At 29.4% G+C, this 22,383-nt stretch overlaps 1 protein-coding gene across 1 annotated transcript in view; it reads right to left on the bottom strand.

Annotated features, from left to right (window-relative positions):
• Nucleotides 1-7,497, bottom strand: part of LOC129959654 (CTD small phosphatase-like protein 2) — a 46,428-nt gene extending 38,931 nt beyond the window's left edge. Inside the window, exon 1 of the mRNA XM_056072542.1 lies at nt 7,300-7,497. The gene's annotated coding sequence lies outside the window, so the exon portion shown is untranslated. The remainder of the gene's footprint in view (nt 1-7,299) is intronic.
• Between the last annotated feature and the right edge of the window lie 14,886 nt (nt 7,498-22,383).

The raw sequence follows: 22,383 nt of genomic DNA, 5'->3' as shown, positions 1-22,383 counted from the left end.
ACAAATTTGAAGAAATCAACAATAATAGTAATACAACTGTATGCTGTATTTTATCTATCTAGCTCATTGCATTTTAGCTTAACCATGTTCATGAGCAGATTAATAGAGACACAGATAACTTCTTATTAAAGGAAACTAGTAATTTTAATGTAAAGACCATAAACAGAGTGCTTTCCATCTAAATTTTTCCCAGTGTAGTTATCGGTTCAAAGACAGATAGACATGATTTCAATTCAGAGATATCTACAGCATGAAAATCCTCAAAATTAAATTGTTTTAAAATTATATTACTTCCTGTTTCTATACTTTATAAAATTGAAAGTAAAAAGATACATTACAAAGTTTCATTTAAAATAAACATGATGCATTTTACAGTTTAGGTAAGAAGGAAGAATGGGAAATCCCCAATTTTATTATGTCATGTCATTATTCAGAAATTTACTTGCATTAATCTTGCAAGGATTCTGGATGTATCTAATCTATGGTGTTCATTTTTATTATTTACAGATAATTTTAAAGGCAAAATACACATAATTTATTTAAAAGTTAAAGATATTACATATTGTGTAATAATATCCGTGAATATCTTTCTTAAACTGCATCTTTACCATACATTTATGTTCGTCCCCAAACGTTACCAAAGGCTTGTAATGCTAAAAACAATGCTGTATAATATAAAGAGTATCCATTTGGTTTCACTTTTATTATTGGTTTTCCATTCAGATATTTAATACATCTACTTTACTTTTTCATAAGCTCATGAATTTATGAGAACTCATGACAAATTACACAGAGACAATTGTTTTATATTCTGCAGGCATTCTATTCTTAGAATAGACATTTATTGATGCAATAACATATATAAATACATGGAGAAAAAGTAATAACAAGAGGATAAAACATTCTAAATTACCTATTATCTGATATTATTAAATTTAAAAAAGTAAGGCTATAATCCAAAATAGCTAATTATTCAAATAAAGAAATTTCTTGTAGTACAGTGATAGTTTCAAAAAAAACAAAAAAAACTGGGTTTTGAATGAAACGTCACATAAGAAAATTTACAAATGCATTAACATGTAATTTTCAAATGAATAAACATATAATACTGAAAATGGTACAATTAATATTAAGAATTACAATAAACATCAATTGAACTGGCACTGTGTTATCTAATACTGATTTCAGAACACTTCTTTTCAACCAATAACAAGAACATTGTTTTAAGCATATCTGAGCGTATTTTCTAATTAAAAAACTTTAAAAACTGTTACTTCATCCTCTAAAAATTTGAATTTGTATTATAATATTCCTATAAATGCAATCATTTTCTGGAGTATAAAAATCAACTAACAAATTATTTTTCTTTAAATTTCCCTATCTTTTAATGTCCAATCAATTTTTTTCATCTCAATTTTTCAAAATTATATATCAAAATGCTATTTCCAAAATCAAGCTTCTAAAGAAAAATATTTTCCAGTTTTATAAGATTAAAACATTCTTCTCCAATAACTAAAATGAAATTCTTCAGTAAAGTATCTAGAATAAATATATTGTGTATTTAGTAATGTGCAGGACACAATTTTTTAAAAAAAGCCTTGAAAAATCAGCTATATTAATTAATGTTTTTAAACTTAATTATTATAAACAAATCAGTTTACTAATTTCACACTACATGCTTCACAAGCTAAGAAGACTGCCCAGTATTGCTAAATGACAGTGTGGATGGACCTGTAGAATGCTCAGACATGCCTCAGGCTTGGAACAAAAAAAGCTGAATTTCGTTAAGTAATTGAGTGAGTAATAAAATGAATAAATTTAAATAAAAAATACTTGAGATATTAAAATATTGTACAAATATTACATAAAAGAAAATTAACCGATTTCAAGAATAATGAAATTGATTTCTAAAAATGCTGAAATATGTCATGTCTGGAAATGGGATCAAGATGAAGTGGATTTTTGGACTCTTCTCAATCAAGAAATCCCCATATTTTACATACACATAAATTTTTTATCCAATATGTAAATTAAATTTGCTTAAGACTTTTGTCTGTTTGATCTTTACAATAAATCCTTTTAAAAATTTAATCAGTAGCATATACACAATATGTCATTCTATTTAAGAAGAAATCTCTCCTTTTGATTTGTTCTGTGTCTTTGCTGTTATTTAGATATCTGTTCCTCTTCCTCTCTCTTTAATGGCGATAGGTTCAATATGCAAGTTGTTTGTTTAAAAAGACTGCAAACTTGAATATATTCAGAAAGATTCTTTTCTAAATAAAAAATTACCATTTATAGATATATTTGGTTTTGCTGTTTCTTAAATATTAATAAACTATCAAAGATGTGGGCATTGTGGTTTAATCAAATCCCATGTGCAAAGACAGTAGAATTCATGGATTAGTGAGAATTAGAATCTCAATCCTAATTGAATGTTTGTGCAAATAATGTAAACAACATTATAAATTTAATGTTATTTATGATGCATAATTTATTGCAATTTATATTAAGGGGTTTATGTAGGGGTATTTAGCAGGTTTTGAACATTTAAACAATTCAACATAACTATTCAAAGATCCAAATTTTAAAAATAATTTTTTTTTAGTATACCCCTCAAGATTTAGCTTATCTTAGAAAATAACTGAAAATAAGTTCAATCCAATGACAACATCTTTTTAAATGTTAATGGTGCTTTTTATTGAAGTTGCCCTATATATATGCCTAACACGGAAATATTAGATGAAAAAATGAAGAGTATCCACTGGATGGAACAAAACATACAATATGATGGCACTGAAGTTAAAGTAGTTAAATTACACTTTTTAGAGTCTAACACATTAGTGAAATTTCCTAGAAACATCATAAGGTAACTTGAGATTTTGATCTTCAAAATAAGCTTTTGACTGCCAAAATGAATGAAGGAATTTTTATAGTTTTGAAAATGCTTGATGAAATTTTTACTCTTCAAACTGAATCAATCAATTTCAATTTGAATGAGGACATCACTAGCATGGGAAGAAGGAGATAACACTTTTCTGAATTTAAATCCACAATAGATGCAAAACAATACACATAGTTCACAAATTTAGAAAGCCCCTTTTTCATTTAAATTTAAAGTATGCAAAAAATACAAAATTAAACTGCTTATAGTAAAAGTTACTTAAATCTGAAATTCATTTTATGCGATAAAATTTGTAATATTAATTTGTGTTAATTCATATAGTTAATAACTCACTAATGTTTCAACTATCTTTTTTCATATATATTTTTAGTTTAAGATTTAAAACAATCCATTTAACAACAAAGATTTTTAACAGTAAATTCTGTTGCATAAATTCTAAAACATTTACTAACTTCAGATATAAATGAAAGGAATTTTACATACAATTGAATTGAGTGAAAAGAAAAATATGACATACCAAATATATTCCAGTAGCTTTATACATTTTTACAAATTAAGTGGAAATAGTTAAGAAAAAATGAAAATATAAATAAAAAGAAAAAAACAAAAAACTTATTTAAGAGTACAGTCCAGCATACAAATGCATAAAAAAAATACTGACTTGGCATGAAATACAATACTAAGAAATTTCAAGGAATTTAAATACACTGTGTGGGAAGGAGTCCTTTACAAATCCCTTCACAAACAAAAATTTATGTTCTGCATTCTTTCATAATTATAAGTTTTCTTTAAATCAAAAATTAACAGCATTCCCCCCCCCTTAGCAGATGAATTTATTACAATCTTTTTCATCACTCAAGTTCATAATTCCATGGTCAGCAGTAGAGTTAAACTTTAGAATTTTGGTTTATATTTAGTAATCAGTTACTGGCAATAGTAAAAAAAAAAAAAAAAACATTATGAGTATATCTTATAATATTTTTTACCTAAACATGATAATTTAATTGCTAATAACAATTTTTTTTGGTACAAAACGGAAAATTCTTTTAATTTATAACTCTAGCTAAGAAGCATATTTGGTTTATACTTTAAAAGTTATGGATGGATGAATGAATGGAAGAATACATTTCAAATGCAAGAGCAAAAAGATTAAACTAAACCCAAAAGTGGAAATGAAGGACCACAAAATAAAAATAAAAAATAGCCTAAAGAGCAATTGAGAATTATCAAAGTAATCCTTTCATTTATCGGTTGTTAGATTGAACATTGCAATCTCTGACTTGTACTCTCCAATGTCATACTTTATTTGCAATCTTTTTCAAATATTTTGAAAAGATTTTTCTAAACATTTTGCAATTTACAAATATATAAATTTGTTTCTTTGTAAGTTGAATATGAAGAATGGAATTAAAAGAACTTAGCTACTTGTAGGATTCATCTTTGTCATTCAGAAGGTCTTTTCAGCTAATATACTTAAAATATTATATATATATATATATATATATATATATATAGGATAAAATACTTCAATTCAAAGTAGTTTAGAAAGCTTTAAAAGTTGTCAGAGCTCCTGAATTCTGAAACAAATATTAAAAGATATTTAAAAAATTGTTTTTAATAATTATTAAACTAAAATTCTAGTATTCAATGGCAGATGATAATTTTTCTTTGTTTTAAAATAAAATGTCTCTTTAACTAGTTTTGTTTCCAGTTAACATTAGTTTAAAATTGTATTTCAAAATTATTTTAGTCTCCTTTAAAGAAAACTATCTTTGAATAATATTTGATATATTACAAGAGAACAACTATACAACTAATAAAGATGATTGTGTATGTATGTGTTGGCAGCCTACAGGCCAGACCATTTGATCTACAGCTACCATGCATATCTTAGAGGTTAGGAATGTGCACTTTGTAGTGATTTCTTTAAAATTTTAATTAATTACGCTGTATTTTAACATTTTCCCACAATAATTTTCAAAAACATTATTACACAAAAATTTATTTTACATCATTTCAAAATTAAAAATATCTTTTTCATGATGCCAATTTACTAGTTGAACTTCATAATTTATACAGATTTAATTGCAGAAAATAGAAATTGTGTGTATTTTTTTTTAATTCAGAAGTTTTAGTGTCAAGAATATTTCATATAATACGATTCTTTAGGTCAAGGGACTAAATAAAATTTAGACCAGAATTTTTAGAAGTATATTTTTTGAATGAAACAAAATAAAACATTATTATTTATGTCATTTAAATCCTTTTGAAGGTAAAACTAGAAGCTAAATTTGATGATAAATCAGAGAAAGTTTTGATTGAATAATTTTTTGAGATATTGCATTAAATATGAAAATTTTGTATTGCATATAAGAATTTCAAACGACTCTGTTTTCTGTAGCCAAAATTTTTTTTGGAAAAAAAGGCTTATTTTCAGCAAAAACATTTGTATTAATTGGTTTAAACACTCCCACTGTCATTTAAAGTTCAAATTTTATGGCTTGACCAAAAATTAAGAGATACATAATACAATGAACAGAATGGCTTCTATAAGAGTATGAGCAATATGACTATCAAAATTTGAAGCTTAAAAATACTTTGCTGAGGAGGTCACATTACATAAAATATTTAACTGAAAATATAAGCGAGCATTAATCTCAGAGAGCCAGCTGGCCACCAAAGGCATTAGTATATTAAATAAGATTGAAATAAACAGGAAATATAAAACCAAAATAATTAAACAGCAAATCAAAAGAAAACTTTAAAAAGAAAGAAAGGAAGGAAGGAAAGAATACCAATTTCTTAATTTTAGATTGGGGATGCACTATAAGCTCCAAATCTTAAAAAGAACACATTGTTTCTCGCAATTTAAAAGCCGTTTATATGAAAGTCATTTTGAACACACATTCAGAGCTGCAGCAAAGAGCAACTCTGAAGTATTCTTTCAACATGAACAGATTTTAACAATAGGCTATCAAAACAGATTTCCATGGCCAACTGCATTAACAGAATATGACCAAGCAAATGGTTATATTAAACTATACAGGATCATTGAAATATCAGTTGATTTCTTTTCCAGGTACAATTTTAAAACATTTTATTAAAAACAAGTGAAATTTTAAAAAATTCATCCACAGTAATATCTATAAAAAGTTCCAGTTGAAAACAAAAACATCCTAAGTTACATGTCCTTAGTATAAAAAAAAGGATATATATGATATAAAGTACTAAAACATTCACTGCATTTATAAAAGAAATTAGATAATAAAAATACAACAGATCTGTAGTACATTTGAATCCGATTCTTCAGATGGCATATATTTTATTGAAAAATGACACATTAAAATTTAAATAAAAACATAAAATTACTACTTTAAAATTATTTTCAAACCATAATAAAAAAATTAGTAGCTCAATATTAGTGAAATATAACAATTTTTCATAATATTAGAGCTAAAGAAAATTTTATATTAATTTTTAACCACATGAATAACTTATTTTACAGTGACATATTTTAATAAGAAATTTATAAAAATATTTTGTAGAAAATATTTTAAGTATAATTAAAAGTTGATATCATATGAAAAGTAAAATTCAATTGATCAAGTCAATGCAATCAAATTTTAAAAATTTAGAGTAATTCAAACAAAAATCAATTATTCCAATTAAAGCATGGAATTTACCAATGGAGATTTTAAATTAACCATAAACTTTTCTTTTAAAAAATTAAATTAACATCTTGATATAGTTAAAGATTCCATGAAATTCCATTTAAAACTATTAAAAAATAATTTTACATTTGAAATATCAGGATATGCTAAAATAAGTTTCAACAGTCAGAGAAAATTAAGATAATCTATAAATAAAAAATAAAAAAAAAACCTCGCAATTAAATTTTTTTCCCCTAAATTTTATTTTCTAGCTATGTTACTTTTAATAAACGGCAGTAATTATATATTTTTTCTATGCAAAGTCGGCACTTTTAGTAGGATACAGATTTGGTACATTTTTTTTAACATACAAATGTAATAATCAAAATTATGCTTAAAAAAACTGTAGACTATATATATAAAAGCATTTTATCAAGAAGATATAAATTTAAAAGAAATGTATACATTACATTTCAAACCAACTACACTGTTGATGAAATCAACACAAAATTGTTCGATTCCCGCCATTTCCAAATGACATAAGGATAGATATCATTTGTTACTTTTCAATTATTTTTTTTCTTTTCTGCATTTTATTCACAAATTATACTGAAGATAAAAAAACTTCATAATATTGAACTGACAAAAGATTAACATAATTAACTGAATACGCATATATATTGGTTATATAGTGACAGACCTACGCATTAGCGACATCGGGACGAAACAAGCGCCAATATTTACCTTGCAAACATGCTCTCAAAAATCGGTGACATTCTCGCCAAAAAGCAGAAAAAGAAACGATTTATTGCCAATAGTGAATTCTTACAGTTACAGTTTAACTCAAATTAGCTAATAAGAATTATAGAAACGAAAAATAAGCAGATATACCGTTTATATTTTGCAAAATTTTAAATTTTATGTCTAGAAGGATATCATTTAAGCTCCACAAGGTATTGATGCCAAAACATAAGATATAAACAAAACGTCACATGACTGATGCAATAAGCAATTGGCAAACCCGATGCTTAATTTTTTTTATTTTTTTATCTGGGTCCAAACTGGAATCAGCTTTGCATTGTATAAATACACATTCAAGTGAAAGAAAAAGAAAACTGTATTGCAGCAAAGCAAAGTAATGAAGTAATGATAACAATTCGATAATAAATCGAAGAACCCCACAGGAAAGGGGCAGGAAAAGTTCCTGTCTCTTTCCTTTTTCTCTAAATAAGAATCAAAATTTGATATCTGAGAAATAGTGAATCAAGGTTTATCAATAGTAAGTCAGCACTTAATTTTTCAAAAGTAAAAACCTTCCAGAGCTACTAACTGCCCCTTAATTGCCGATTTTGTTTGGAGCTGGCCGCTGTAAAATTGAGTTTCAGTTAGAATAATGTCACGACCAATACTTGTAAAGCAAGAAGGAACATCGTAATTGTGAGTCGCAATCAAATGAAGAAAACGACATCTGAACTAACGCTTTCCTCTCAAGACTTCCGTTCCATATTAGCAGGAGGACATTTGGTTCTGTCGGATTTGACATGCACTAGGTCCGCTTACACGGCGGTTCTTCGTTGGGATCGGTACCGAATCTGATGCTCTTCAATTCCAAAATTGAGTCCTTAATTACCAGACTGAGTGGCTCTACATAAGAAAATTTAATTGAGTTAAATTATCTTATATAGAGCCATCATACAAGAATTTGTACCCATTGTGTAACTCTTCCAAGTTATATCTTGGCACTGGGAAATTTTTTTTCTATTCGAAGTACATTGGAGGGAGAATAATATTTTTATGATTGTTTTCATTTTTTTGAATAAATTATATTGGAAACTCTTAACGAGAATAATTCGTTCCCGAATCTTACTTGTAAGCAATTTTAAAATAATGTATTTTATTAATTATAGTGCATGCTTTTTTACCAAAAAATTCTCAAAGGACATTTATTTTTGGTTACACTTCAAATTTGGCCAAAAGGAGACACATTCTACTCTTTAAACGTATTTGTAGCGCTCATAGCTATTGCCTTATTACAGTGATGATTCTGAATATATATGATGCAATAATTTTCTCATTTTCAGTATCTCCCTTGTTTCATTGGAAGGTTGTTGCTCGACTGAGTCTATTATTTTTTCCTCGCCTGTCCAAACCTCATCTACAGCTTTTTGCTATGATACAGAATGCTACTCCATAAGTTCTTTAGTAATTCTGGCTATGCTTTTCCACCTCATCAGTGACATTGCTATTCATCTTTAGCCACATAATTTTGACTAGAGACAAAATATTGATAATTAAGGATCCACAGGCACCTCGTGATCGCGTTCGACAATGTTATCTGACCAGAACATCTTCCATGTAAATATAAAGGTTCTTTTCAAACAAGAGAGTCATTTTTTTTTAACATTTTGTTTTGCTCATTATGCAAGACCCTCGTTAAGTCATGTTTGACTGTATATGATCGTGAATGCGCTAAATTAAAGACTGCGAATTTGTTGAAATGGAATTGAAAATGGAATGAACCGATTAACTTGGAAATACAACATGAAACATAATTTTGATGTAAACAATTCAATTTAATTTTATACAAAACATGTTTCGGATTGTTTTATTATTTTATTGCCTTTGATGTTCAGATGACTGTTTTTAATGGATTAACTTGCGGTTTTGAAGCTGCAGGAAGAATATTTCAGGAGGGACTCCCAATTTTAAATAATAATCAAATGAGGAGGAGGATGTCTAATCATGCATCCCATATTCGATGTCATTTAACCTGAGGGTTCTTAATTCAAGAGAGTGAAACCATCCTTGTTGATGCGTACGTAAATTTGGAGAGGAGATAATGGCCTAAATGTTATCTTCGACATCTGCGCATGATTTTAAATTACATATTTGAACGAAATCTGCCAGAAAAATATTATCCTCTTCTTTTAGTTAGAGAAAAATGGTTTGAAAATTTGAAAAATATTAACTTAATATGCGAATTAATAATATGCATGAAAAAAGAACAGTTTTCCTTATAATAAAATATTTAAAAGCTGATACAAAGAAGGAATACAAGTTCAAGCAAAACTTTTACAATCCGACTTTTTAAGCTATATTTTTAGAAATAGAAATTTATTGATTGAACTCTAGTTGTTCAGTAACAGTAGTGTAATACCTATAGAAGAGAAAGCTACTAACAGATAGGCAACATTTTAGGAGTATTCTCATATTTTGCATTCTCTGAAAACAGTTTTCAACAGCATTTTATTTCGCAGATTTGTGAAACAAATGTGAATTAGTAAAGCATGTCACATCCTTACTTTCAGTCCAAATATCCCAAGGAAACGGATAATTTGTATTTGAACATATAAATTCGAGTCCATTATTTAATAAAGCATCTGACGTACCACATTATGGCTATGGATGGTTTTGATTGTTATGGGAATACAATTTTTTTAAACTTCAAAGTAAGGAACGAGCCGGTTTATGACAAAAGCCATGAGAAAATATATATTAATCTCTACATATTTTTATTTTTTATTTTGTTGCTAAAACTCGATAAAATATTTTGCAATAAATCTTATAATTTTATGAATATCTGTGTTCTGCAACCGGCTGTACATACATAATATTTTTTCGCAGTTTACTCTCTTTAAAAATGCTTATCGCAAATTCAGAAGAAATAGATATCAATATTACATATATGGTAGAGACAATATAGTTAATGTCAACCTCTTTATAAGAGAGGATAATTAGATGCAGATGATGCTCTTTTAATGTGGCATAATTAAATGCAGGTCAATCTCAAACTCTGTTGACTTATATTAGTTACCATTTAGTTTCCACTCAGCCTTACATCAGTGACTTTTTATGGCCTGACATCAGTAATTGCTCAAATGCACTCATCTACTTTATGTTTCTTTGTACATCGCCAGAAAAACTATTAGGAAATGACAGAATGCCAGAATGCCTTTGTTCCAAAGTACGTACCATTTTAAGTGAGTACTAAAAAATCACGAAACACAAAGAAATGCTTTAGAGAATATTCTTAACAATAATGCTTTTCTGCATGTTAGAATGTATTATCTCCTTACTTTTTCTATGCAATGCATTTTATAACGTAAAAAAGAAAGAAAATTCGCTTTTGTTATTCTAACAGTTCCCTCAGGACCGGATTAAGCCTTCTAAGGGCCCTTAATCAATACAAATCTCGTGCCCCTTTTCCACTTTCAACCTCCCAAGTCAAATATTTTTTTAACAGTTCTTAATTTAATCTTTAAAAAAATTAGTTGTCAGTAGCAAAATTTTGATAATATTTGATAAGATTGGGCATTTTTTAGCATTACAAAATAGCACTTTTTAAAAAATTATAAATTTATATACGCTACATATATACAAATAGCATTTAATCCGGAAAAATTAATTAAGACAAAAAAGTAATTTAAACTAATTTAAATTATCTAATTAATCTAATTAACTATCCGTCTAATTAATTAACCAAAATTAATTAAAACAATACTTGATTTTAACTCAAATATGTTCTATTGCATGGCCTTTATAATTAAATGAAAGACCAAAATTAAATAACTTTCGAAAATTGGGTATTTCATACAAAAAAAGAAATCGACTAATACATGTAAAATGATGTACTCTTATCACATATTTGCAACAGGTTACTTATACAATCGATATAAATTCGCTCATATCAGCGAAACCTCTGTTTCTAAAGCAGTAAAATTCTTAATTCTTCACCTACATTCTAAGACTTATGCCTTTTGCGGTATCTAAAAATGCAGAGTATGACTTTTGAATGTGATTTTTCTGTTATCAAGCAACTAAAATGAAATGTAATAAAATCTGTCTATAATGATATTATAGAATCTGGATAAAATATTGTGGTAGACAGGTTATCGTTATAGCATAAAATTATATTTTTGAAGCTTTAAATTATTTAGACTTTCTATAAGAACTTGAGAATGGAAATTTCATTAATAATAAGTGAACGGTATAAAAATATACATAAAACAGAGAGCATATGTTTATTTCATTACAAACTTGCAGAAAAAGAGTTTTATTTCGAAAAGAATAAGTCTTAATTTTGTTTGCTAACTTCCTGATGTAAATAATGCTTGCATGCATATATCTCAACTAATCTGACAAGTTCAGATGCAAATCGAGAACATTAGATATTGTTGCAAAAAACTCCTGGTGAACATTAAATTCAGGATATGACATCCACAGGAGAAATTGGAGTTTTGTTTTGAGAAAGCTGCCTCTTCCGCATTACTCTGATCACCTGGAGTTGATTCTGCTAAAATATGTGCGTCGCTGACGCTAGTAAACATTTGCGCTGAATTGGGTCATAAAAAGAAATGAATCGACAACAGAGGTGGGGAAACAATAAGTTGCTATTTGAAGGATTGGTAATATCTAGTTTGTATATTGTACGCTCTATAGGTAAGAAACACTTCTGCAGATTCAAATTATAGCTCCCCCCGCACCTCCCTTGATCCCCCTACTACATAAGAATCAAAACAAAGAGAGTGAACACCTGAATATGGAAGCATACACCTTTTTCTTTGTTATCTTACTTTCTAGAGGATGAAGTGTTGGTTTCCAAGGTATATATATATATATAAATGGATTACATGTTTTAAAGTGCAAAATTATCTTTGTATACAGGTGCAGCTATAAAATGATTGTCGTTGTACTAAGGTTCAAAATATATTGAATAGATAAGAATTTATCTAGTATCAAAAAGAAATATTGTTATAGAGAGGTTTATCGTTAGAGACAGTATCATTATATATAAGGTACTCATACGCTTTCAGAAACCAAAATTAAAATGTATACAACTTTAGAATAAGGTCCATTTCCTTTTTAAAACTTTATGCCCTTTGCAAAAACTGAGCATTTAAAGTATTATTTTTTTTTCAATATTTTCCAGTTGATCAGCATGTGAAGAAGCAGTTTTTGAGCCTTATTAATATCTGATAATAATAATAATAATAATCGGATGTTTCTCGCTACTATGTTGACACATCACCTGTTGGTATACAAATTTTTTTATTATATTGACCTAATTTAAAGAGTTTGCATGCATTGATCAATTTCTTCCCGATCAAATCATTAAATGCAAAATGATTATCTTCTGGAAATAATCAAAAGGTTATTTTCAAAAGGACAAAAATATAGGTAAAAAAGAGGGAAGGACACTTTGGTACATTAAATAAACGTTATGTGAAATGCTAAAGTCAATATCAATTGCAATGTGTACTTGGACAACAATATGTTTAGATCTGAGCATCTAACCTTTGAAATTTACAAAGTGACTGCCGAGCATAGTGTGTAAAATTGAGGAGATTGTTGTAGAAAAAGTGTGTTGAGGAGATTCTTGTTAAATTAAATGGAAATTTAGAAATCGACTTCTTATAGTTTTATCAAAGCATTGCCGTCCCCGTCGGATTTTCTTCGCATAAATAATTGACACAATTGCACATGGCTGTTTTAAGGTCTTTAGAGATCTTAGGTAATAGACATTTGAAGACCCTCTTTTACTCCTGGGAACTCCAAAATTATACACTTTTTATTGATATTACCAGCCACCTTTGGGGACCAGCTGGTTCGCCAGGAGCAATATTCTCTAAAATTTTCAATTAAATATTTATGTACTTTGGTCTTTTAAAAACTTCTTCAGAAAAATATTTTTAAGCTTCGAATTTCGATAGTCACATAGCTCACATTATTATAGAAACTTTACAGAAAAGGACACTTTTTGTATTACGTCTGTCTGTCTGTCTGTCTGTGAACATGATAACTCAAAAAAACTTTGAGCTAGACAAAAAAAAAAAAAATGATATATGAACTTACAACTAACTTCGTAGATTTCTGTCAAATTTTGAAGGGAATCCATTTCGAGGAGTTTAGTTATATTAATGTCCCGTTTTAAAGCAGCACTAGGGCTATTTTGGGACGGAGCTTGTAATTTCGAACCGTGGTCAGATGACGATGACGATACCTCAGCTTCACAACACACCAATTGTTGGACGTTTTGTTCTGACGGATTTAACGTGCAACAGATCCCCTTACAGAACGGTTCTTCCGTGGAATCGGGTCTCGAACTTAAAACCCTATGGCTGATGAGCCGAGACCTTACCATCAGGCCACCGTGGCCCATCCATTTCGCGGAAGTTACAAAAGAACTCGATAATTCCAAAACGCAAAGAGTTGGGTAGGTTAAATTTGGTACGCATCGTACCGAATTTATAAATTCTTATGAAAGTGGGAGCCAAATCAGTCAAAAGGTTGATCATCTGTCGATCTGTACTTTCGCATGCATTAAACGCAGTGACTTGAATCAATGAATTTCGATATGTTATTTTGTAACTACAGCTGTAGTTTCGTGTCGAATTTTGGTTTCATTCGGTCGGCTAAAAGGCGTTTAAAATACTTATTCGTATGATAGATTCAGTAAAAATGTTAGATTCATTACAAATATCTAAGTTTCGTTACTAAGAGTATTATAGTTATGCGTTATATATGGCATTAGCCATACGGCCTCACTCAAGGTCCATAACTTTATGTGGGGGAAAGGGAAAAAGAACTGAATAGGAGAGTATGCTAGAAAATTGCGGGGAGATCATTTTTAACGCTTTTTTTTTCTTCTTTTGTTTCATTTATTAATTTTATCTGCTCGTTTTAGAATTTCGTAAGTTCGAAATACATATTTTTAGAATTATATCTATGCCTCTATCCGCCCGAACCTGAACGCGATATCACAAAAGCGTCTTGCTTCAATCAGATGAAATGTGTAGATAGGATTTCACTCAAAAATAAAGCACATATGACTTTAAAAGATATATTAAAATTTTAAAAAGAAAAGAAAAAAATTCCAGAAAGATATTTCGAAAACCATCACAATTCAACATGAATCTAATTTTTCGATAATTGTGTTACAAATGAAACTATTTCAAAACTTGGCTGTTGTGAAAAGCAACGACTCGTCAAGTGATTGACATTTCTTTTCATATGTTACATTTGGACGTAGAAAATGATGTGTAGGACATACATACCTAGAGAATGATGGCTCCATTGAAAAAGGTAAATGTGTAGTGCAAATGTTGAATATGTGGTGTTATTTCAGGACAGTATCACCTTTGATATTGATTCATCTGCTCTTTGTTATAATCTTTCCACACTTCATAACACCTCATATTTCACTGTCATCGACTTGCATTTAAACTCCTAACAGCGCCTCTAAAACTTCTATTTTTAATTTTTAATAAACTGTGATCTTGCAAGGAAAAATTATAAAAAAAATCACCAAAGAAAAAGGAAAGATGTATGAATTATTAAATATCTTGTTTTGGTCATCTTACTGTATTGTATTTCAATATTTAGAGTCAAATTAATCATTGTTTTATAACTCACTGAATGCAATAGCTATTCATTCGAGTGTTTAATCAAAGCAATTTTACTTGTAAAAAGCGAACTGCTTTATGTTTCGACTAAGTTATTTCGATAATACTTAACGTTAACTACCTATACTTACTTATTTGTATTACCGAATTACAAATATATCATGAATCTATTCACTGAATTCAAAACATATTAATTATTAATCAAGATTAAATATTAATATGTTTAATTAGATAATTGAAATACAACAATAGAGTAATAATAAAACTCAATTATTGCCAATGCAAATATAATTACTGCGAATAAAAGCACGCGAAATTATCTAATTTTAAAATGTCACGATAGACAAATCGAAATTTACAAATTGATATGCACGATGCTTTCAGATGGAACGTAAGAATTGTAGTGCCAGGAGCTTCCAACAAGCTTATTCCTCCCTACTTATATCATATTTCGTATAATATATTCTTGACAAACTAACATTTTAAACAAAAAAAATTCTCATTCCTTTGCAAAAAAAAAAGAAAAAAAATACTTGGCTAAGTTATGATTTTGTTTTTAATTTCATTATTTTAAGCTAATCAATAAAATCATCAGAAAGATCCCCTCGTGACTGGTAGATCTTATTCGAAGAGGTCATTGAAATGATCTAAAATCCTCTAAAATAGTAAATTCATAACCGGTCAGTTTTAGTCGCAGAAGAGTGAAATTAATTTTATATTCAAAATGTTATTGTGCAAAAAATATTTTACTAATAATGATTAATATATCTAGAGGACTGTATACAAATTAAATTTCGTAATATCTTTTCAGAAATGTATTTATTGACTCAAACATCATAAATTTCTTGCATAATTTAAAGCATTTTTATAATCGGAAATATGCACTACGCTCCAACAGATTAGAAATTAATTAACTATGCCACAATTAGAATGAACCCCCTGTATATACTTGTGATAAATAATTATACATTTGAAAATGAATCATTGCAATTTGGAACTCTAATATGTGAGTTGCACGATCGATATCTAATGGGTATGAAAATCTAAATTTGACTCCAGAAACAAAGTTTATGTGATTTAGAAATAACCCCTAATGTAATTACTGACACAAAAATGTGGCAAATGCTTGAAAAAATATTTAAGGGTGTCAATTAAATTAGTCTGCAATTTGAAATAATTATAACTTTGTAGATACATGTAATATAAATTATCTGATTTATCATTTTGTCTTTAGAAATCTTATTTTGTAAATTTTTAACTAAAACTATTTATTTTTCAAAAGCACGGTTGACCACGGCTTGTCTTAGTTGGCTGAAATTTACAACTGTTGTTCGAAGGAGATTTTGAACCTTTAAATTTAGACAAAAGCATCTAGCAGGAGTTCGGTATCTATGTGGATAAAAATAATATAAAGAATATAATAAAAAATTTTTAAAAATTAATAATTTGATAAAAGAATACAATTTACTGTCTCTTTTTTGTGAAACCATGGTTCAGCGTTGTCTCTGAAAAGTAATTAATAGGATATATGAAGGCAGATTTTCATGTCATAAAAAAACTTATATATATATATACTATATATGTAATGATATTTTAAACTCTAATTTCAATTTAATTAATTTCCAAGGTTTTATCTTAATTTAGCCCATAGTAACTTCATTCTAAAATATTCTCTTATTTCGTGATCCAATTCCACTTTCTCTACTTAATTAATTCAAGAGAAGCTTTATAAATTTGCTGAATCGGCTAAACGCCGATACATTTTCACGCTCCGCATGAAGAGCTAGAAAAATGTCCAATAAGCGAATTCTTTTTTAATAGATCCCTGTGTTTTCCCTACCTCTTCAGCGCGTGTAGCAAAAATCCCTATCGAAATCTTAATAATATATTAGCACTGTAAAGAAATATTTTCCCTATCAAAATCTCAGGTTATATAAGACCAGGGAAAAAATGTCCAAGAGCTTTTTCCCTCATTCCTTTCTGTGTCGTTCAGTGTTGTGTGTGTTGCTCGTTGCTCCTGCTTGTAAATAATGCGTGCTTCTCCAAGATGAAATAAAAAGACGCCACGAATTCGAAAGTCTCTTCACTGTCTTCGAAACTGCATTCTGCTTCAAATAAAAATATGCTTATATATTATGTGTGCGCGTGTGTGCGTGTGTTTGTGTGTGTGTGTGTTTACTCGCATGTGTGTCATGATATCTCATAATCTAATCTAAATCCTAATTAATTTCCTATTTTTCATCTTAAATTAACCCATACTACTTGAGTTAAAAACATTTTTGTTATCCAAATCCCAATATTTTTATTTCATTATTTCGAAAATACACTCTCAAAAATGGATGACTAATAGACAACTTAAAATTCAAGAGCATTGATGAATAGCCCTTAAATCCATTGCATTCTTTTTAGAGATACCTAAGATTCCATTTCATAAATCGACACGTATCAAAGAAATCCCGATAAGAAACGCGTAGTAAAAGCACTAAGGGAACAACTTCACACGCTTTTCTCTTGAGCCCCGATGTAAACGAACGCGTTTCATCGGATGTCCCCGAGTACACACCATGTTCTCACATGGAAGAATAAATGAAAGTTAAATTCTCAATATGACTTGTTGGCCACTCATTTGCAAACTTATGTTACACGCACATGCACGCACGCTCTCTCATTCTAAAGAAGGAAGTTTATGTCTTGATAGTCGGGAAGTCTCCCCGTCCCGCCCGAAGGTACACGGATAAATAATAATACTGAATGACCGGACCGCCGCAACAGCAACATTTGCGGGAACTGTGGTTGAGTCCTAAGGGTCATCACCGGCCACGGTACAACCCTTCCCGAAGGAAGTACGCCCTGTCATCGATGGGAGGAACCAGATCCCCCATCTATTTATGTACCCACCAGGGTGGCGAGATCCAACCACCATACTGGAAGCATCTCATCTTCATTTCGAAGTACCCCCCCCCCGGGTGTCGCTAATATTGCATATATTGAAAAATATATTTTTCGTACTTAGAGAGGTATGAAACATGTAGGTTCAATAAAATTTCAAGTTCGATTTTTTTTTTTCGATTACAATATTTTTTCTTTGTATACTTCGAATACGGGAAAACAGTTCAAAAAACCCCTCTGCATAGGACGTGTGAACAAGTTTCATTTCTACTTTCCTGAAATTTTAGAAAATGAAAATCGGCTGAGAATTCTGTTTCATATTTCAGATATAGTGGAAGAAATATTTGAATAAAGAGAAAAGGATTAAAATCTTCATGTAACAGAAATCTCATGAATGAGTTAAAAAATTACATATCCTATATATTTCCGACAAAGCGTTAAAATTTTCAATGCCTTTGAACACATCATATCTTTGCGAAATCGGATTTTCAGCTATACTTATAATTAAAAATATGGTTTCAGCTTGAACCTGACGTACGCTTAAAATTAATAAGATGAAGCATAACACACCGAAAACGGTTACAATAAAAAAGAAGCATTCAAAAGAATCGGCTCATTCAATTTAGGTAATAATAAATCTTTATAATTGCTATTACATATAATTTTTACTATTTACTAAAATATGTAAGATCTTTACATTTTAATTTAATATAAAAAATAAATTTATGATTAAAATTAATAATATAATATTTTATTCTCGATCATAAAACTCCATCGAGAATATATGCATGCTAAATAGAAAACCCTTTTGGGTCCCTATATATTTTATTCCTATTTATATAATACAACATTTAGAGAATTTGAGAAACTCTGAAAAACTTCTACCTTTAAAAACTGCATAGCATAATTATATAATCTAGAACCAACCTTTTAAATTTAAAAATCTGGCCCGGAAAAATCTTTCCGGACCAGAAAGCTCTTCAATTCAAATGGTCTACTAATTTCGGATCGAAAAATTCGTTTTTTTTTTTTTTTTTTTTTTTTTTTTTTTTTTTTGAAAAGTTGAACATGTTCAAATGTTTGAATTTTTCACTCAGCTATAAGACTAAGAATGCTTGTAAAACGATAAAAAATTTTATTATTATCTATTACATTGAAAAGCCTATATAATCGTAAACAATGTGAAGATCTTTAATATAAAATAAAAAACCTAGAAATAAACAAATTTCCCACAGTTATGTTAAGAATAAAGATTTTAATTTTATGATTGAAATTACTTACGGATCAATTTCATATCGATTGCTCCTATTTCAGAATGAACGCTCAAATCTCCAGCACGTGTTCATGCATCAATGATCCCAATGACGCGAAAGTATGAAACATTTCATTGCATCATGATTATACTGTAACGTCATCAGCAGCATATCATCAAAGGCCCGTCTTTAATTACTTCTGGAATTGCAAAATATTTTCAGGAAAACTTAATGGACTAATACAGAAATATTTTTATACGATTTTCAGAGAAATTAAATTTCAAGATAATGATCAAATTAATGATTTTTATCTTTACCGAAGAAGACAATAGTCAATTAAATTTTATACGATAATTATTAAAAATTTCGCCACAGATTTCGTCAAAAACAATGATGCAGATTTTGTATATAAGACGAACTCTTTCAGTAATTCTTCAGTTCGATTTTTAGAGTTTTCTCTCCGTTCAAAATTATGAAGGCAGCGAAAGGAGCAATCGTAAGTATTCCATTTTTCACTTTGAAATATTTCTATCTTAAACTAATTTTTCCGTTTTAAATGTTTGAATCAGAACTACATTCTTCTATTCAGAGACATTAATCAATATTTTGACTTTTTGATTGTTCTCAACCACAGATCTAACCATAAATAAGATAATTGAACTGGAGGCATTTTTAAGTACAACTTGATCTGCACCGATTCTTTTCCATTTGATTTTATAGACATTGGTTGTTTAGACATTGGTCTTTTCGATGTACTCTCTTTCCATTTTGATGGGATAGATAAAGATTTTTTGCAATTAGGCTGTTTGAATGACCCGTTCTTTCCATTTTCGTAATATGGACAGTTATTTGGATGTCCATTTTGGTGGCATAGATTAAGATTTTTTTTATCTGTCTTGTTTTGGTTTAGTTTAGTTATACTAATGTTATTATTTAGTTATATTACATTTTGAAAGCAACTCTAGGGCTGTTTTGGGACAGACCTTGTAATTTTGAACCACAGTCACGATGACGACACCTGAGCTGGAACCTCCCCCTCTCCAAATTTCCGCACCTCACCAGCGGGAGGACGTTTGGTCCCGACGGATTTAGCGTGCACCAGATCCGCTTGCACGACGGTTTTTCAGTGCAATTGGGTCTCGAGCTTGAAACCCTTCAGTTGCGAAGACGAGACCTTACCACCAAGCCACCATGGCCCAAGAATTTGTAGAGTTAGGCTGTTTGAACGATCTGTTCTTTCCGTTTTCGTTGTATGGAAAACGAAAAGTTATTTGGACATTCATTTTGGCTTTTTAGATTAAGATTTCTTGGAATTAGGCTGAATGATCAGTTCTTTCCGTTTTCGTTGTACGGATTAGTTATTTGAAAGTACTCTCTTTCTGTTCTGGTAGCTAAATTTCATTTTTGCCACCTGAATGAATGACTTCTTTCAATTGAATTCAACAACTGGCATACCATTCTTGACAGTCAAATATTGAATGTCAACAGGATGTTAAATATTTTATGGTGTGAATTTTTTTGATCCCTTCTGAAAGCATAATGGGGAGGAAAAAATTCCCAAGGAATTTTCTTTCTCCTCTGTTGTATGTTCTATGTTTTATATATTCCTTCGTGGGGCAGTAATGGTATTACTTATGGTAAAACTTGTCTACTTGATTGTTGAAGAAATGCTCAAGAAACAATTTAGTTAATAGTATAAATTTCGAATTATAGTGAAAGCCCGTTCCCTTGATCGCGCAAGCGTTAATGTTCATTGGTAGATTAACTTAAACACATTGGGCAAGATATTGAGATTTGAGGAACTTTACATCTAAATTGATGCCTGATTTCTATTATCTAAGAAATCTAGCGTACCTATTCTTCAGCAGTACATCTAAAATTTTTCACTTATATATTTTTTATGATTAATGAATTATGGGAATTTTTGAGAGTTTTTTTTTAAACGTTGAGAAGTTTGAAAATAATTTTAGCCTTTTTACATTCTTATCCACGATGTACAGAGAAAGTAATATAATCAAAAAATTCAAACTCGAGATTTTGTTAAGAATCTCCACGTTCAGACCTCCCTGGATTAAAAAAATACATTTTTGGAAAATGTCTAACTGTCTGTGACGCTTTGAGCTAGACGGATAAAATTTGGTATATGGTCTTTACACCAAATTTGCAGATTTCGGTCAAATTTTGAGCAGGATCCATTCAGAGGCAGTTTGTCTGTCCGGTTGTTCGAATATAAATTAACACGATATCTACAAAACGAAGACAACTAGATGGATAAAATTTGGAAGACAGATTTAATGTCTATATTGTAGACACCTGTCAGATTTTGAAACAAATACATCAAACGGTTGACCATTTGTCGGTCTGTACTTTTAGAAGCATGTAAAAGCGATAACTCAAAAACACAAGGACTTAAATATATCAAATTGGGCGATTTTGTGTCTCCAACTGTAGTTTTGTGGCAAATTTTGGTTTCAGTTGGTTGGGAAAAATGCGTTTAAAACACAAATTCACCTTTATTAGAAAGTATGTGAGGAAGTTTTGGGAGACGATTCCCTATGGTTGTTTATCTATATAATAAAAGTCATATGCAGCTATACTCTTCGGTTTAGAAAATCAAAGTGGCATCTCTTTCGGAATATTTGGCCGATAATAACATATTTCGAGGTACAGATGCTTCCATTCTATTCCTTTGAATCATTTATCATTGACTTTTTTTTATTTATGTAGACTGCAATCTGACATTCAGTAATTAAAAATATTAGTGAGAAACGTTCAATACATCTATTTTATTCTTTACTTCCATTCTTAAAGAATTATTGAATAAGTACACCATTATACGACTTAAAGCCCTGCTTTTACATTACAGTCAGTGTAGAGAGCCCAAGATTGAATATTTCCTGAGAAAAAAAGGGTTTTAGAAGCGTATCTAACTATTGATGAGCGGTATCTTGCATGCCATGTTTCACAGAAAAGCGACTTCACTTGATGCATCTTCAAGGTTTAAATATATATATATATATATATATATATATATATATATATATATATATATATATATATATATATATATATATATATATATATATATATATGTAATATTATTTGTTGTGAAGCATGATGTAGTTTGAAGACAATGAAGATACTTTTAATTTCGTGACGTCGTTTTATTTCATTTTGAAGAAGCAAGCATATGTACAAGCGACGAGCACACAGAACGACACAGAAAGGAATGATGAAAAAGCTCTTGGACATTTTATCCCTGGTCTTATATAACCTATGATTTT

This window comes from Argiope bruennichi, chromosome X2, assembly GCF_947563725.1.
Source record: "Argiope bruennichi chromosome X2, qqArgBrue1.1, whole genome shotgun sequence".
NCBI lineage: Eukaryota > Metazoa > Arthropoda > Arachnida > Araneae > Araneidae > Argiope > Argiope bruennichi.
Note: the sequence above shows the minus strand (reverse complement) of the source record. Positions and strands in the feature narration are given on the sequence as shown.